Raw genomic sequence first — 16,817 nt, forward strand, 5'->3', positions numbered from 1 at the left:
TCTAAAAAGAGGGAGGAACCCTAAATTCCGGGAATCGCTTATGCCTTTCCCAGAAAACTCATGAATAATCTACCCCTTGTTATGTAATCAAGAAATAGCCATAAAAATAGCCAATGAGTAGCTCATGCTGCTGCTCTGCCTATGGAGTAGCCATTCCTTTGTTTCTTTACTTCTCTAATAAACTTGCTTTCATTTTACTCTATGAATTTGCCTTGAATTCTTTCTTGTGCAAGATCCAAGAACTCTCCCTTGGGGTCTGGATCGGGACCCCTTTCCGGTAACATCTTCCAATGTGCAGTTAAGGTTGGAAAACATTGCTCTTAGTTTGTCCACACAATAATGGCACTATTCTTATGTAATTGCTTTGCTATTACACCTAAGTGACCTCAGACAAGGTGAGGTTTGGGACATCAGGTAGGTGTGAGGAATTAAGGACAGCACAAGTAAGACAGCTCTCTATGTTATTAGGAACGAGATGACTCTGACAGTAACAATAATTACCACCATTTCAGGATAGATTTCTGAATGCCTGCAAAAATATTATAAGTCTTGCTAGAGATAAAACTGCCTTTAGAGCACTGGCCAACAATCTTTCCCCTCTTGCTGAGGTGGGAGTTTAACTGGTACCCACTTAATGCCAAATGGTATTGCAGCCAATAAGAAAAATAGCTGTATTTAAATCCAGTTTCACCTGCAAGAGTCTCCAAGTTTTAAACTAAACCATTTCCTTCATGGTAGCTATTTTTGAAAATGTACACATTTGATAGTTTAACAATAAATAATACAACACATTTACTTAAGAGCAGATATGGCACTTCAACCCTAACCTGTGAAAGCTCCCAACCAGGAGAACATGTATAAACTCTCATATACTACAGACATATTCAATTTGTACAACTACAAAACAACTAGCATATCACATTCAAATTAATTCAATTTAAAATGTTTCTAGATCAAGAGCATTAATTTTCACTTACATTCTAGAGCAAAGCCTGCAGTACAAAATTATTATATAATCTGGGATAAACTCTAAAAAGAAACTAATTTAAACTCCTTTGCTCAACTACTGTCAACCTGCCAAGTGTAGGAATGGCAGCATGCTACTATAGTTAGCAGCTCTCTCCTGGTCAATCAGATCAGACAGACTCAGAGGGAAGAACCCAAAGAAATTAGTTTTGTACAGTTTGATAAAAGGAAAACAGCTTTCTAAACTAATGACAAATTAGGAACAATTTTATAATACATGATTTACAATTTCTTTGCAGGAAATTGTAAAGTCAGACTGTACAAATTCTTTGCTATTTAAATGCTCACTTGAAAATTTCTTTGCAGGAAAATTTCTTTGCAGGAAATTGTACAGTCAGACTGTACAAATTCTTTGCTATTTAAATGCTCACTTGAAAACTTAAATTTTCTCCCTCCAAAACTAGGCTTATTTGGAATATCAGCAACATTTTATGAAATGTGATTTAGTTAACCACATCTTCCTTAATACTTTTACAACAAATCTTTGACAAGAATATAACCCCTTAGCAAAACAAATATACCTCCCTTACCACAGCAAGCAAACTTACCTCTTGGGAAGAAGAAGTGATCAATAATTACTGGCTCAGCCAAACAGAAAGAACATATAAGGCTTTAGTTCTGGAGTCAAGGACTGGTGACTTGTTTAAATAAGCTCAAGAGTCAAATGGCTGTGCCTTCTCTTTAAAGGGAAACCAGAAAACTCTGCACTAATGTGTACTGCTTCCGGGCACCTCCCTTTGTTCTAAGTAGAATGCTAATGCTAAAATTGCAGTTTGCATTCCTGCTTACTCAGGGAACACTGACGCAGTCTGACAAAGCTTCCAGCTTAAATATCCTGATGGGGGGAAGAAAAGTCCCAGAAGATGGTATTTCCCTTGTGCACTAGTAAAACAAGCAACACGATGAATGTGTAAATTTGAATAGCTGGAAGTTTGTGATCACATTAATGTTAACCTGATCTCAGTTGTAACATATATTAGAGACACTGAGAAAAGAAATGTTTCACTTCTTATGAATGTCCATTAAGGAAGTCAAGAGTGTGTGTCTGAATGTTTTCACCTCTTCTCCATGGCGTGCAAAATTTTCATTAACGTACATAAAAGCAGTTAGTATAAAAGGAGAAAGAAATTCCTTAGGGCAGTGAAATATAGATTAAGCTTAGTATAATGGGATGAAAAATAATGTAAAAAAGTTAAGGCCATAAAGAGTAAAAGAAAACCTAGCAGTGCAATTTATTCATGTGTTAACATGATATATTTTAAAGTATAGGAAAAATTTAATTTCAAATTATGTTTAATATTGTTTTTCATTGTACAGAGGGAATGTAAAGCAGGGATTGCTATGTAATGTCAAATTTTTAAGAAGAAATTTAAGATGTGTTATGTGCTATCTCATCCCTTCTCCTAGGATCTTTATAAATGATGAAGTTTATTTTCTTCTTTTTATATACAATAATTGGATAACAGCATCCATAATTCAATAACTGGGAAAAAAATATTCTGGAGCAAGCGATCACACATTTAATTTACAAGCCTCTAGATATTTACTGATATATACAGGACTGGAAAGCATATCAAAAATATGTCAGTCACTTCATGCTATGGTTTGGCTATGTCCCTACCCAAATCTCATCTTGAATTGTAGTTCCCATAAACTGCACGTGTCATGGGAGGGGCCTGGTGGGAGGTAATTGAATCATGGTGTCTGTTACCTCCATGCTGTTCTTGTGATAGTGAGTGAGTTCTCATGAGATCTGATGTTTTATAAGGGGCTTCTCCCCTTTTTGCTTGGCACTTCTTATTGCTGCTTTGTGAAGAAGGACATGTTTACTTCCCCTTCCATCATGATTGTAAGTTTCCTGAGGTTTCCCAAGCCATCCGAAACTGTGAGTCAATTAAACCTCTTTCCTTTATAAATTACCTAGTGTTAGACATGTCTTTATTAGCAGCATGAGAATAGACTAATACAGTAAATTGGTACCAGTAGTGGGGTGCTGCTATGAGGATACCTGAAAACGTGAAAGCAACTTTGGAAATTGGTAGCAGGCAGAGGTTAAAACAGTTTGGAGGGCTCAGAAGAAGATAGGAAAACGTGGAAAAGTTTGGAACTTTCTAGAGACTTGGAGGTCTCAGAAGACAGGAAGATGTGGGAAAGTTTGCAACTTCCTAGAGACTTGTTGAATGGCTTTGGCCAAAATGCTGATAGTGATATAGACAATTAAGTGCAGGCTGAGGTGGTTTCAGATGGAGATGAGGAACTTGTTGGGGCCTAGAGTAAAGGTCACTCTTGCCATGTTTTAGCAAAGAGACTGGTGGGATTTTGTCCCTGCCCTAGAGATCTGTCAAACTTTGAACTTGAGAGTGATGATTTAGGGTATCAGGTGGAAGAAATTTCTAAGTGGCAAAGCGTTCAAGGGGAAGCAGAGCATAAAAGTTTTGAACATTTGCAGCCTAATGATGCAATAGAAAAGAAAAACCCATTTTCTGGGGAGATATTCAAGCCAGCTGCAGAAATTTGCACAAATAACAAAGAGCCCAGTGTTAATCACCAAGACAGTGGGGAAAATGTCTCCAGGGCATATCAGAGATCTTTGCAGCAGTCCCTCCCATCACAGACCCAGAGGCCTAGTAGGAAAAAATGGTTTCGTGGGCCAGGCCCAGGGCTCCCCTTCTGTGTTCAGCCTCAGGACATGGTGCCCTGCATCCCAGCTGTTCTAAGCCATGGCTAAAACGGGCCAAGGTACAGCTCTGGGCATGACTTCAGAAGGTGCAAGCCCCAAGTCTTGGCACTTTGTATGTGGTGTTGAGCCTGTGGGTGCACAGAACTGAGGTTTGGGAACCTCCACATAGATTTCAGAGGATGTATGGAATCACCTGGATGTCCAGGGAGAAGTTTGCTGCTGGGGCAGAACATTCATGGAAAACCTCTGTTAGGGCAGTGTGGAAGAGAAATGTGGGGTCGGGGGCACTGCCTAGTAGAGCTCTGAGAAGAGGGCCACTGTCCTCCAGATCACAGAATGGTAGATCTGCTGACGGCTTGTACTGTGTGCCTGGAAAAGCCACAGACAACACCAGCCTGTGAAAGCAGCCAGGAGTTGGGCTGTCTCATGCAAAGCCACAGGGGCAGAGCTGCCCAAGGTCATGGGAGCCCACCTCTTGCATCAACATGACCTGGATGTGAGACATGAAGTCAAAGGAGAGCATTTTGGAACTTTAAGGTTTAATGACTGCCATATTGGATTTTGAACTTGGATGGGAATTGTAACCCCTTTGTTTTGGCCAATTTCTCCCACTTGGAATGGTTCTATTTGTCCAATGCCTGTACCTCCATTGTATCTGGGAAGTAACTTACTTGCTTTTAATTTTGCAGGCTCATAGGCAGAAGGGACTTGCTTTGTTTCAGATGAGACTTTGGACTTGGACTTTTGGGTTAATGCTGCAATGAGTTAAGACTTTGGGGGACTGTTGGAAAGGCATGATTGTGTTTTGAAATGTGAGGACATGAGATTCAGGAGGGGCCAGGGGCAGAATGATAGGGTTTGGTTCTGTGTCCATCGCTCAAATCCTAACTTAAATTGTAGTTCCCATAATCTCAACGTGTCATGGGAGTTACCCGGTAGGAGGTAATTGAATCATGGGAGCAGTTACCTCCATGCTGTTCTCATGATAGTGAGTGTGTTCTCACAAGATCTGATGGTTTTATAAGGAGTATCCCCCCTTTTTCTTTGCACTTCTCCTTACTGCCACCATGTGAAGAAGGATGTGTTTGCCTTCTCTTCCACTATGATTATAAGTTTCCTGATGCCTCCCCAGCCATGCGGAACTGTGAGTCAATTAAACCTCTTTCCTTTATAAATTACCGTGTCTCAGATATGTCTTTATTACTAGTGTGAGAACAAACTAATACACTTCACTTAATGCATAACTTTATTATTATTTCAGCAAGGAAAATCAGATTGTCTTTGGTGTTTTCCAATAAGGAAAATAAGTGTTTAGGTATTGTCAGTATGTGGAATGTTTTCAGAACGACTGGGCTTAGTTAACTTTAATTTTTAAGTTTCTAGCTGGATGTCCAGATGCACATTTAAGAATGGTAAGAATTTTATGTGATTAACACAGCTAAGATACTAAATCTGTTCTTTTTGTACTTCTTTATGAAAAGTGATCATAAGTGAGTTAAGTTCAAGATGATTGATAAGTTTTCTGGACAAACTTCAGTAATGATTAGTGGTGACGGCTGAATAATAGATGCTGGATTTAAGTTTTGGTTTCAAAAATGTGGCATAAAGATAAGAAATATCAGACTGGGAAATGCTGTGAGGAAATTATATAATGGGCTTATTAAACATCTGTACATAAGTTTAATATAATTGTATAAACATTATCAATCTAGCTCAGGGTGTTTGATATTGGTCTTGTTGGAAACTGAAAAATAAGCCTCTGTCTGGAACATTGTTTCAAAAGTCTTTGGCTGAACCTCATGCCACAGCTACTTCCCTTCAAAAAGAAGTAGCAGAGAACATTCTAGTTGTTAGAGAATAATCACTGGAGTCCCCACAAAACCTTTCCAACTTAGGGTAGAGGGTAGAGAGGACTATCTATTCTTTTCCCATTCTGTCATTTTTCTTCCTCTGCTTTCTACATAAACCCAAAGAATGGCTCTGGCTCTGGCTCTGGGATTTTATGCTTTTCCCCATGAATAAAGTTTCCTTTTGCCTGTTTTGAAGAGGGAGGAAAGTGACTTCTCTACTGTTAATTAGAAAAGCAAGGTTGCCTAGGTAACAGATCTTCCATAAACAGATCAAGAGAAAGATTTCTAAAGAGCTAGAATTCACATGGTGGCACAAAAATTACAAAAGCTCTTTAATGCTCAAGGATAGTTTGCGGTTTTGGCGTAGTAATAGTTAAAAACTCAGAATTAGACAGGCTGAGTTTTATTCTGAATTTCTAATTACCGACTGGGTTACTTAAGACAGTCTCTTAACTTTCCTCATTTGTAAAGAGGAAATTGTAATAATTGTAGTGAACAATAAGTGAAGTGGCATGTGTAAAACACTTAAAAAATACCTAACATTTAATATACATGAAAACGTGTTAGACTTATTTTTGCTTTTCATAATTTAATGCATGGAGGAAAACAGATAAATGTATATCAATTTCTGTAACATAATAATTAGACAATGCATACCCCTTCTTAAGTGGGTAGCTGTAAATCAGCATCATCTGATTCATGCCACCAATCCTAGCTCTTTTTGCACTTATTCATTCACTAATGTTCTATGGCATTTAACAAATACTTTTTGTGCACTCACTATGAGTTAGGAACTGTGTTACATACTTGAGATAAATCTATAAAATATCAAACAGTTCCAGTCCCTCAATAACCTTAAATTCTAGTAATATACACTGCTTTGTGTTGTTATTTTATTTTTTATGCAAATGCAGTAATTATTATATTTAAGGTTTCTCAGGGGCAAGGGCCATATATAAAAATTCTTAATAATCCTCACAATTATATGCATTAAACATTTCTTGACAATTTGTTATGGATAATAAATATTCTACAAACATATAAATAGTAATGGAAATAATGGCTCATTATTTGAGGAGGCATAATTTTTCTTATTTAAAATTATATGAAAACTGTCCAAAGTATCTATTGTAATAAAAGTCAGAGAGAAAGCAATACTATGGGACTAAAAAATTACGAAATGAAGAGTTTTTAGAAAAGAAATAGAAATTGACAACCATTAAATATTATTAATTTAATGAATCAAGAAATTGTAGGAGTAAAGTGATAAAAATTTCCAAGCTGTACTTCAAATAGGTTAAAAACAAATATTTGTCAATTCGTCCTACAAGCACATCACTCAAATATACAAGCTAGTAATGTCTGCAAATTCTCTTTCCATGCTGATTATAAAACTGAAGAATACATAATTTTTAAAGTCAATATTTTTATTCTTGTAAGTCATTAACTGGAAAAAATGCCTTTTTTTTTTCTTTCTCTCTGTACCTAATTCTGTAGTGAGGTCACTGAGGAAGAGCCCGTTTCAGCACCATGGACAAAGCATCCCCTGACAGCCTTACTCTTGGGAGAGACAGGAAATGTTCCCCTTTGATTAAAATTTAAAAATAACTTTATTATAGCCACCTTCCATTTTAATATGTTTTAAGAACCAAATGGATACTAAAGAATGTTCATATAGATAATATAAAGTTTACACTTTCAAACTCCTTCTCTCTTGTGGAAAAACATAATGGCCCTTTAAAAGACATGCATCAATGTGGTGAATACATTTAAGTGTCATTAGGTTTAATGGCTCCTACTCACTTAGACTATCATTCCATACCATTTAAAGTTAATTTGGTGTGTATTAATGGTGCAAAATTGATGAAATTATGAATTGAGTTTCCCCAGGCACAAGTTAAATCAAGAAAGAAGGAAGAGAACTGGTTAATATTACCTTCCACCCATTCTTCATTTATACTACAAAAGACATCAGTTCTGCCCTTGGGAAGAAAATTCTCACAGTTAGTAAGTAGAACCTAAATTGATTTTTAAGGTTTTCAGTCAGGAAACTGTCTTTAGTTGGGTCACCAAAGGTTCACAGTTTTCTTTAGGGAATAAGAAAATATGTACTCTTCTGAGATTAAATTCATATTTCATTCCTTATTTTCAGAGAAATAGATAATTTCTTACTTCTTTCTCTTTCTGTATTCAACTTGCACATCTTTACATAGAAGGTCATGTGGAATATTCTTATTTTGTAATCTCTCTCACATCCCACCATTTTCAGATAAAATAATGAGGTTTGGTTAATTTAAAAGCTGAATTAAATATTATGATAATAAATACCATTACTATTAATGCAAAAAACTGAAAAATCTAAGGTTCTGGTCCCAAGAACATTTGATATGGTAAAACTTCAGTTCACAGTTTCAAGAAGACTGAACTCTAATTTTGAACTATGGCTTACCATAAGAAATAGAAAAATATTCACTTTATGTTTTAAATAAGAAGCAAACGAAAGGTATATACTCACTAATTGTTACAGTTCATTTAATACTGATGAATATCTAAGGGAACACATAACTTTCTAGTGACTCGTTTGCTTCTCTGTCAAGTAAAAATTATTTCCAAACTAAAAAGGAAAAAATAAAACTTGGCAAAAGAGAATAAAGCTCAGGTCAAGTCATGTCACTAGCTTCTCTTAAGACATTTAACAAGTTATGAACTGAGCTTTACAATCTCATCTCATACAAATAGAATTATGGCACCACTGTTAATGTCTATGAAGAACCCTGAGCATGAGATTCCAAGATATTAGAAATATAGAAGCCAAGTATATAGTTCTGATTTTCAAAAGCCAGAGAGAAGGGAAAGCCTGTAAAACACTGATTGACGAGGCTGAAATGAAATATTGGGCAATATTTTGGCACAAGTTAATAAAATGTTGGTTTCTGGGTGCTTAGAAAAGAAAAAAGTGACAGAGATCGTGTGGGCTTCTAAGAATTACTTGGACCAAGTCTAGACTATTTTTCTTATTACAGATAGGGTTAGAACTGGCAGAGCATATGGACTTTGATGAGGCATCTGGCAAAATGTCACATGGTATTATTATAGAGAATTTTTGGTTGGGTGACAGTAGAGATACAGTAGAGGTAATTAGGTGAGTTCACATCTACTCTCAATATAAGGATAAATGGATCTTCCCAATAATTAAATGGACTGCTCTAACAATAGAAGTATTCATTCTAACCACATTTTGACAATTCACAAGACCATATAGGAAAAATAATCTAGAGGTAAATTTTTAATTTAATATTTTCTCTACTTACTCTGTATAGCTAGGCTTCTCCTCATCATCATGTCCTGGAGCACCTCCCAAGGTTGTGTCATTGTACAGTGTTTCCTGATACATCAGGTGGCACACAGATAACTTTAGGTGGTTCATGGATGTCTTTTGTAAAGCCATAATATATATTTATTTGTACATATTAGGAGAAATGTAACTAACACATGAAACATGTTATTTCATAAGTGGGCATTATTCCTTTGATAAAGTCTGAGTAAAAAATAACGTGTTAAGTAAGAATAAGTAAATAGTAGTATGATTCATATTCAGAGATGATAAAAATTATGAAGTATACTAGAAAAACTGAAGTTCTGGAAATACTGCCTTCTCCCATGCAAAAGAACATTTCTTTCATCAGAAGTGTGTACACGGGAACCTTTCTTTCCTTTGCCAGCACCTGCTGTCAATCTACAAGACCACAGAAGCTTTAGCTCCCTGTTTTCTTTGGGGATACATTTAAGTATTCTGGGACTTCTGCCATTGGTGGCCAACCCCAAAGAAAAAAACACCCTGATGTTGGTGAGGGTGGCTCTGAACATCCACAAAAGACTTTTCAGATATTTCAAATAACTTAATTTACTTTCCTAATTTCTTTCAATGAGAGATCTTTATGAACATCAGTTTTGTTCTTTTTTTTTCTCTATCCTATCCCCTCTATCATGTCTGCTTGGTGATATCTCTGGATTCTGTCACCTGAACCACAGAAAACATCCTGCTAAGAAGAAGGATGTAGACTCAAAACCTCAGTATTTTTACACGGACAAAAAAAAAAAAAGAGAGAGAAGAAAATAAAAACACCAGCTGTTATTTTCACACAAGTACTATTTAAATAAAACACTTTCTCTTTGTTTTCCAAAATTTTAAATAAACAGAAATTGACTAAAATGAAATTAATACCTATTGCTAAGATGCTATTTGATACTCCAGCATGATTAGTTACATCTTAACGGTGTGTATGGTCTTTTAAATATCAATAAAGTTACATGCAGGTGTTAGTTTGTACCACAAGTATTTTAAGTATGTATTACATACTTAAAATAGCATATATAGTAAAAGGAAATATTTTGTATACATTCAGATTTAGAAAAATGGCCAGTGTTGGAATTTGATGTACTTACAAAATGACTGTAAAAAAGGTTTCTTTATTTTGAAATTATTATAGACTCACAGGAAGTTGTAAAGATAGTACAGAGAGATCCCATGCACCCTTCACCCAGTTTTCCCCAGCGGTTATATCATATAACTACAGTATCATGTCAAAGCCAGGAAACTGACATTGGTGCAATGCCTGTTTACAGCTCTATGATTTTTTAAAATTTTCTTTAATTAATTAATTAATTTATTTTTGAGACAAGGTTTTGATCTGTGACCCAAGCTGGAGGGCAGTGGTGCTATCACAGCTACCTGCACCCTGGGCTCAAGCAATCCTCCTGCCTCAGCCTCCTCAGTAGCTGGAACTACAGGCACCTACTGCCATGTCCACCTATTTTTTTTTTTAAATATTTTGTATTTTTAGTGGAGATGGGGTCCCACCATGTTGTCCAGGCTGGTCTCAAACTACTGGACTCAAGCAACCCATCCTTCTCAGGCTCCCAAAGTGCTGGGATTACAGGCACGAGCCACCATGCCAGGCCTGTTATTTTATCTTATATGTAGATTTGTGTAACCGCAATAATCAAGATACATAGCTATGCCATCCTCACAAAGATCTCTTTCATGCTACACTTTTAGTGTCACATACTTCTCACCCTCATCCCATCTCCAAACCTTGTCAACCACTAGTTTGTAGTATTACTCTTTTGTGCTTATCTTTTACCTACTGTTACTACAATATGAAAAAAAAAAAACCAAAAACACATGACTATTAGAGACGGCTGGTTCTAAGTGCGCCACTGGCTAAATTACTCACTTACTCTCTGCAAGCCTCAGTAGATCATCTGTAAAAATAAAGTTTTGGACCCATTTTTTGTTTTTTTGTTCAGTGCATCAGCATTTAAGAATGCATACAATTACTTAGTTTCAATTATGATATCACCTTAAAGACTATTAAATAAAAATCAAGTGAATGAAATATTATTTAAATATGTACAGATCATTATGAATTGAACAGCGTATTTTAAATATATCCTGCATTAAAATAGTGCTATTGTAAAATAAATTAAGCAATCAAAATCTACACTATGATAATGTATTGCTGCTCTAAAATCTGAAGCGTATAAAAAAATGATTTCACTTGGGCTCATCTCTCAGAGACAGGTGCTACTGCTCTCCAAAATGTACAAGTGGAGAAAACTTGGCATACAGAAAGCTGACTCCTTTTGCCCCAAGGGCGCCCTATGGGGAGGAAAAGGCAAACATTCCTAAAATGTGCCTACTGAAGAATCTGATCTGGCAGAAACTTTAAGTTGAAGATTCTGATCTGTAGGGTTCAAATGTGGCCCTTTTCTGAGAAGAGATATCCAGATGTTACAGCTGCCCTTTGCTTCTGCTGCAGAGGCTCTGGGATCAGGGCCAGAGGTGGCAAGAGGAACCTAGCAGTAGAGTCTCCTGTTTTCCTTGATAGCACTACCTGCTGGACACTGGGGAAGACAAAAGCAACGATTTCCCCAGTAGCTTCTTTAATTTAAAAAGCTTTCAGAATCTCTTTCCACATACTAAATTAAGCTTACAGATATCTTTTACTGTACAATTTACCTCTATTTTAAATCCAAACCTGTTGATACCACCCACCATGAGGTGGTTTTGAGCTCATCAACGTAGCCCTTCAACAGCACATTAATGGAAAATGGGTCATCCTTTCTCACCTGGAATAGTCTTTACGAAAGTTTCTCCAGGAAGCAGAAACTTGAAAAGTGTTCTCTGGGGACTTGGGACTGTCTCCCTCTTTGGAGAGCTCAATGGAGGCTTCCTGGAGAAGACCTATTCTTAATGAACCTTCCTTATCAAAAGCCACCATTTCCAAACCCACTCCTGAGAACAACCAGTAAAGGGAGATTCAAAACCGACGGCCTATACATTGGCCTGGCCAATCTTGCTCGTTGCAACAAGGAGTCTAGCCCGACCATCTCAACAACAAATCAAACCAATCAAACAGGAGTGCCTTTCCCTTGGCCTCCATGTGCTGAGAGTGCCCTTGATTCCCCATTTTCCACGACCTTCTTCTGTGCATCGCCGAGCACCCTGGATACCTCCCGCATTGGAAAGGGTGGTCCTGGGGTCCGGAGCGCTCCATCACTGCCCTCATTGGACCGAAGACCATCAGTCGCCCTCCCGCGTCCGCGGGCACTGACAGCAGAGCCCGCATAAGCGCCCCGGTCTTACCCTTTCTCGACCAGAAGGGTCCCATCGCGCTGTCCAGAAGGAGGCACCTACGTGCGCCCGGGAGACCGGGCCCCGGCTGGGCCGGGTGCCGGTGCGGACGGGACCCCGCGTCGCTGCTGGTTTGCGCTCAGGCCCGGGGAGCCGGGCCCGGCCCGCTCCGCCCGCCTTAGCCCGCCTCGGACACGTGGTGCCGCGGAATCCCTTGCGCTCCGGTGCCCTTGGTCCCTCGGCCTCTGCAGCCAGCCCGGCGGCTGCTGGGGCTGAGGACGAAATGGAGAGAAGGGCGGGGGACCAAAGGGCAGGCACCGCTGGGTGGGGCGCAGCGGCGTGAGCTCGGTGAGGGCCGCGTGCCGGGGGCGCCAGGATTCTGCTTCCTGGGCTCGCTGCCTGAAGGACCGGTTCCTGTTGCCAGGGCCCTGGCAGATTATGCTGCAAGATCTGTTTCTTGAAGAAGCCGCTCTCAGCGGGGGTGGCGCGCTGCAGAGCCTCTGGGCTCCTGCCAGATGAGGGAGCCCCAGCGGAGGCCGGGAGGGCTTGCGTTGCACAATGTGGCGCGGATCACCGGGGGCGGCTGAGGGCCTGGGACCCCAGTCTCCCTCGAAGTCTTTACTCACCCTCCTGATAAGGAGCACCCTTGTCCTCACGCTGGAGAGGAAGAGCCCTGAACACTGACTTCAGCGTGAACCTAAGGTGCCCTTTAGGACAGTCTCCCTCGGAAAATTTATCTCGCGACCACAGCCTGCCTGTCTGGGGACAGCTAAGGAGGTGCGGCTCAAAACTAGGGGGCGAAGACTTACCTGCAGCTTCAAGCTCTTTCTAACTTCACCAGTGACCTTGGGCGCCTCATCTGAACAGTGTGTCTTTGTCTAAGTTTCCTGATCTTTGATCTGGGGATAAATGTGGCTGTTCACTTTCTAGTTCTCAGGAGATAACAGCAATTGGGTTTAACAAAAATACTCCAGACTTCTTTAATAGCAAGTGCAATCGAGATATAATTTGTTTTGACTTTAGGTAGGGCTAACAGGAACCCCTGACTGGAAAGGATACTGTGTTCTAATTTCTTAGTCCAAATGCAAACTTAATAATCAACCCCACTACCTGCTTTTCTCGGAAAATAGGTTTCTGAAGAGACTGTTGCAAAGAGGCTTTCTTCCCTCAGAATTGCCAGAGTCCCAGCCAGGTAGCCCCATAAAAAACGCCTAGCTTTCCTAAGGCTCTTCATGGTGAATCCAGTTACATCGTCCTATCATAGCTAAGGGTGAAAGAGTCGCTACCACAGTTTGGATAAAGACTCTTCTAGGTGAGATTCTTGTGATGTTGTTTGCTTACTCTGAGATTACTCTTCATTTTTACCCCTGAAGGAAGTTTCTGCACAAAAGGAAGGGATGCTTCTGCATCCTACCCCTTCTGCTTTCCCTGCCTCCCTTCCTTCCTGTATTCACTAGCCTTTAGCACACAGTTAGCTTTAAGTCCAACCTACTTACATTCATGTGTGAGGAAACTTGGCAGCGCAAGTTTATGCAATGGAAACCCGACAATCTCATATTCCTATAACTTGGCACATGTTAAATGCATTAAGCATTTCATTTTTAGTTCCAGTTCATTTTTGCTATCTGGTCATCTCTTCTACTTCTCACTGTAAGACTTAGACATGAAGATTTCTTCTCTGTGGTGTTTTCTAAGCCCTAGAAATCCCTCCCCCATTGAAAATACATATTCATAACACAATGCAACCCATCCCAACAGTTTTTTTCTTTTCTCCTTTCTTTCCCCTCCCCTCCCCTCCCCTTCCCTCCTCATCCCTTCCCTTCCCTCTTTGCCAACCTGTGACATAGGAGGTCTTAGTATGTTCCTTCCCTCCCTCCCCACCTTTCCCCTTCTACCTCTATTCAAAATCCAACCATTGAGTTTAATCCTCCTTTGGACTTAAAGGGATATAAGTGCCCTCCCTTGGCTTTTGGTCAAAACTGCCCTCTACCCAATATTTCCTTCACTAGATTAGCTTATGTTCTCTTCGAACTATGCTCTAGGAACTTGGCTTTCTGTCTTCCTTCTGTCCATAATCCAGGCTTCCAGCACCTCTGCATCAGGTATTCCTGGATTATTTTTATTGAATTCCAACTAGTTATTTATAAGATCATTTGTGAAGCTAAAAAAGAAGTGTACACAAGTGCTATGAAAGTGTAAGACTATTAGGTTGAAGACAACCAGTCTCATGCCCTTGCACATGAACAGTTTCCTTTAGAATGGGGATTGCTACCTATCTGGAAGGAAATGCCATTCTATTTTTATTCTGAAGACTTAAGGGCACCGAGAGTGTATATGTGAGAGAGGTGGGAGGGGTGGGGGTGAGGGTGGTAAAGTAGAGAAGAGGAAAGGGCAGACATGGAGTTCCTGAGCGGGAATGGTCAAGTGGACTAGAACATAGAAAGAGCAAAGGGAAAAATCTTGTTTTTGGTTTTCATCAGACTGGCCACAGTCCTGACTGTACTGTGGAATAAAAGAAGGAGGCTCATATGTAGGCGCTTTCTTCCTTGCTCTTTGTCTACATACTTCCTCCACGATGTATGTTCTATAAGAGGACCTTCTGAAACCGAGAATATAGCAAATACCTCTCAATGAATATCAAAGCACAAATAATCGAACTCAAATTTTGCTGGAATTCCAAGAATACAATGTAATTGAAGAAACAGTTGTAGAAATCATTTAGGAGGAAGGTTTAAATCGGGGAGTTTATGCAATTGGAGATTGCAGAGTGGAGTGGAGATTGCAGGACTTTAAAAGATGATCTAATCCAGGTTTTTAGATGTTATATCAGTCATGCTTCCTTAGTTTTGGGTTTCAGTTTTTTCTCCTTTTTGACTCCCAACTTCTTCCCAAAACTCATATGTTTTCAAACCAGGACTTATTCCTCATGGCTATCAATACAACTCAACACAACACAACAGTACACAACACAACACAACACAACAACAACAACTACAAACCTTCCCCATACCTACTTGTTTTCCCCTAGATTTTAGATTTGAATTAGACTAAAGAAAATCCCTCTTTTAACTTCCTAAGACCTGAGAAGGTTGCTAAATAAGCAGCTCACAAGTTGGAGGGGTCAAATGATGCCCAGAAGCCACATGCTCATATAAGAAATCCAAAGTTAAAGGAAAACAAATTCAGTCAAAGTGATCGCAAAGAAATGCTAGCCTTTCTTATCTAGAGTTAAAGTGTAATTTTCTTGTTCTAAAAATACTTAAAGTTCAGTTTTCATTGCTTCTATCAAAAATATGAATATTAATAATTATTGATATTATTAGTCATATATAATTAATATAATAAATAATGATATTATTAATATTCTATTAATAATTAATAGAATTAATATTTAAGATCTATCTATAATTTACTTATTCAGTAATCTATATCCAGTACCATACTCCAAGCCTATCTTATCTTTCTTTTCTCTCTCTGTATTTCCTTAAGACTTGTTCACTAAAGTGTGAATAGATTGATATGTTACTCCTCCAAGGTAACAGAGTGGAGAGGAATTCACATTTGCTGAGTATATACTGTAAACTAAGCACGAATTTACATTGTCTAATTTAATTATTACATTTTTCTTAAGAAGTACTTATTCCTATACACTTTGCTGATGCAAAAAAGGAGACCATGACTTGTTGACAATCACAAAGCTATTAAATTGTCCAATGGGGATTTGAAGCTAAATACTTATGATTATTTTGTATTCCTACCCACTGTAGAGGCTTTCTGGAGGCAATGTTTTCTCTCAAAGGAATAAGTCGAATGGGAGAAATATTAGATGCTACTGCAGGATGTAGGGGGAGTAGATTTGGTCATGTGCTAGGAATACAGTAGGTCTTTTGTGTATTAGACATGCAGTAGTGTTAGACTCCCTTAAACCACACATATGTTGACTAATATTTATTGAAAACATATTTTGGAAAAAGATTATTTATTAAAATTCCTGGGTCTACATCGTGATTTTACAAGTATTAAAATATTAGTCAACAACGTTTTTTTTTCTTTTCTGAGACGGAGTCTCGTGCTTTGGCCAGGCTGGAGTGCAGTGGCACGATCTTGGCTCACTGCAACCTCCGCCTCCTGGGTTCGAGCAATTCTCCTGCCTCGGCCTCCGGGTAGCTGGGATTACAGGCTCGCGCCACCACGCCCAGCTAATTTTTGTATTTTTAGTAGAGACAAGGTTTCACCATGTTGGCCAGGATGGTCTCGATCTCCTGACCTCGATATCCACCTGCCTCAGCCTCCCAAAGTGCTGAGATTACAGGCGTGAGCCACTGCGCCCCGCCCAAACAACTTTTATTCATAACAGACACATTTCGTGAAATAAGATGCACGCTGAAGTCATATACCCTCTCTGAGCTTATAATCCTTATCCAGAAAACAGAAATAGTAAGTACTATCATGCTTCGGGAATTTGAAATAAGTGTCAAAGGAAATAATGGAAACAAAAGTGCTTTGTGAGCTGTAACTATGTATATATTATTGTACATGAAAATAAGAAAAGAGCTCATTAGAAACACAGTGAATGAAGTGGAAAATGAATATTTTACAATTCAAGTAAGCTTTGCACACAGAG

This window comes from Pongo pygmaeus, chromosome 7 (genome assembly GCF_028885625.2).
Source record: "Pongo pygmaeus isolate AG05252 chromosome 7, NHGRI_mPonPyg2-v2.0_pri, whole genome shotgun sequence".
Classification (NCBI taxonomy): Eukaryota; Metazoa; Chordata; class Mammalia; order Primates; family Hominidae; genus Pongo; species Pongo pygmaeus.